Source organism: Nanorana parkeri, unplaced genomic scaffold, assembly GCF_000935625.1.
Source record: "Nanorana parkeri isolate BGI_ZX_2015 unplaced genomic scaffold, ASM93562v1 scaffold586, whole genome shotgun sequence".
Taxonomy (NCBI): domain Eukaryota; kingdom Metazoa; phylum Chordata; class Amphibia; order Anura; family Dicroglossidae; genus Nanorana; species Nanorana parkeri.
The window spans coordinates 384510-387886 of NW_017306854.1; positions in this window are offsets into that span (position 1 = coordinate 384510).

The window sequence follows — 3377 nt, forward strand, 5'->3', positions numbered from 1 at the left end:
GTGTAATCCCGAGTGTGGCTTGGGGTTACCGCTTTTGGTACTGAAAATTAACCCCGAGCCACACTCGGGATTACCGTCAGGAAGGTTAAAGTCATTGGAGGCTGTTCACAGCGGTTTGTCGTGCGGACAAAATTGCCTGTTGTGCAAAAAAGGTGCAGGAGCTATTTTCGAGCGGTTGTCGCGTGGTTTGGGTCCCATAGACATCTCTATGCATTGAAAACCAGGAAACCACTGCGCGGTTTTCAAAGAACATTCGCGCAAACGAGAATGTGCAAAAACCGCTCACCAGCTCAGTTGCCTAGGTGTGAACCTAGCCTTAAGGAAATGTACTAGCAGAATACGGTAGCTGCTGTTGCTGACCTTTAAATCTGAGAATGCTAGTTGCCTGGCTGCCATGATGATTCTTTGGCTTCTACATTTCAAGACATATCCCGGAAGCAAGTATTCTGCTGTTTCAAGGGTTCTGATGTTGATCAGATTCAGGGGTTCAGATATTGATCTGATTTGCATGATTGTCCCGGCTCAGTGACTCAGATGTATTGAAGCCATAGCCAGCCAGTAAATTAACATTCTTAGGAGGTCGGCAATGACAGAAACACATTTTTAAAAAAAAAACAACTGAGCTGGCTAAAATTTGTTCCTGGGGAAATCTATTCCACGTTTTCACAGCTCTTACTGTAAAGAAGCCTTTCCTTGTGTGGAAGTTATACCTCTTTTCCTCCAGTTGCATAGAGTTCCTCCTTATACCAGATACTGCAGCTGGGTAGCTGTTTAATAATTCCCTATCTTTTCAGGCTCCTAAAGCATCCTAGCCAACCTTTGGAAGGTGATGTATGTTCCAGGTGCCATCCTAATTACTGCAACATATGCACCCTGTTTTCAGGTATTTTCTATTATTTATTAATTTATACATATGTCACTTATGTTTATAAATGGGCGCCATGCTCCTGTAGGGAAAAATACTTCTTTAAAGCCCAAGTGACATCCTCTCGGGGCTTCTTCATCTCCATCGCCTGCTCTTTTTCTTTCTGCTGCGCAGGAAGGTGGGAGGAGTCTGCACAGGGCTGTTTCATGTAGGTGCACCCAGCAGAACAGAACTGGGGGGGAGGGGATAACAGAGACCAATCACTGTGCTCACAAATAGCTGGCTGGGGTTAACATAAACAGTTGGCAGGCAGGAATTCCAACGCATTGTTGAAGAAAGGAGCCGGGGCACAGCTTAAAAGCAGCAGCATAATAGAAAAGCCACTATAAAATATAGAATAGAAAACCCGGGGGGCACTTGATGCATTTTTTTTTTTAAATGGTCCTCATGGAACAGCTTTGACTGACATCTGAGGTTAACTGACCAATTGATTTGTAGTCAGTTTTAATGAATTGCTTGTGTTCATAGCTTGTTTTTAAGTAGTTGTATAAAACCTTAATTTTAGATATAAACATTTGCTACAGTGTGCTTCCGGTACAGATAACAGGACAGGCTGCAAGTATTTGCTCAATTTGCACTGAATTTCTTATTAGTCCTTTATGCAGAACCCAATAAATTATAGATGAGAAGAGTCCTACCTCTGATATATTCAGTTTTCTGTCTTGTGGGGGGACGGGTTCTACCTCTAAATCTTTCAGTTTTCTGTCTTCTAGAGGAAGGGGGGAGGAGTCCTACCACTGAATCATTCAGTTTTCTGTCTTCTAGAGGAAGGGGGCAGGAGTCCTACCACTGAATCATTGAATCATTCAGTTTTCTGTCTTCTAGAGGAAGGGGGGAGGAGTCCTACTTCTGAATCATTCAGTTTTCTGTCTTCTCAAGGAAGGGGGAGGAGTCCTACCTCTGATTCATTGGGGTTGATTTACTAACCTTATAAACACACCACGAACATGTATACACCTCTGTAGTGTGTTCCCTCCCAGCATGATCTATGGGTGGAATCTAAACACCTTTGTAGTGTGTACACACCCAGCAGGTGTGTTGTGCAAAGCCCTGAATGAATTTGCAAGGTGATGTTGTGTAAATTAGCTCTATGTTGTGTTGCTTGCGTTGATGAATGCAGGAATGTAAATGCATGAGCTAACCATTTTTGTCTAAACTGTGAAGCAGCATTATATATGCATCATGTGCATGATTTTTCCATATATGGCATTAGTGGAAATATGCTTTTAGAGACTTTTTGGTTGATAAATACGTTTTGCTGTGTAAAAATCACACGCACCTAGTGCGTGCGTGTGTTTAGGTTAGTAAATCACCCCCATTGAATCATTCAGTTTTCTGTCTTCTAAAGGAAGTAAGGGGGGAGGAGTCCTACCTCAGAATCATTGTTTTCTTTCTTTTAGAGGAAGGGGGAGGAGTCCTACCTCAGAATCATTCAGTTTTCTGTCTTCTAGAGGAAGGGGGGAGGAATCCTAACTCTGAATCATTGTTTTCTGTCTGCTAGAGGAAGGGGGAGGAGTCCTACTTCTAAAGCGTTCAGTTTGTTGTCTTCTAGAGTTTGAAGGGGTGCTACATTTATATTCTGTACAATATACAATATTTCACATTTGCTTACATGTCTATTTTTTAGTCCTGAACATAATAAAATATGTATATAACATGTTAAAGTGTAATGTACCCCTTTGGTAAGATGTTTGCTAACTAAACCTGTCTCCTCTGTTCCTTCCAGTGATGGAGACCGGTCATACAAGGCAAGATCATTTTTCGGGGCTAAGATAGCAGTTTTGGTGTGCCCATCTGGACTGAAGACAACTGGCAAACTTTGACTCTGCAGAACAGCATGTAGTTTTATGAGCATGCCAAACTGATGAACCAGATTGGGCAACATTAAGGCTGAAAACACACACATACGTATTTGTCTAGCTTGTTATAAATGACTCGGAATCTACTATGAGTAGGGCTGAGTTTTCTGGATGTTGTCTGGTTAGTCAGCAGAAGAAACATGGAATGGTACTATGAGGTCTGGATCTTGAAAAGTGTATGACGTCTGGATCTTTCAGAATAAAAGTTCTAAGCAAACTTCTCTGTTTTGTTTCATTTTAGTTCTACATATTATAAAACCTCAGAGTGAACCATACAGGGTGACACAAGATTCTCCTTTTCAGGATTTACACTTATAATTATGTACAGCTGTTGATATTCATCGATTGCCATCACCTAAACTGTCCTCTCCGCTCCCACAAAGCCCTCCTGCTCTCTAGCTCCCTCATCACCTCCTCCAATGCTCACCTCCAGGACTTCTCCAAAACCTCTCCTATACCTCCGGAGCTCCCTAACACAACCTATCCAGCCATCTCCTACTCTGTCTGCCTTTATGCATTCCGTCACCTCTTCAGGGAAGCCTGTTCCACCTCCTCCTAAAAACTGTACATCTACTCCTTCAATCAAATCATCC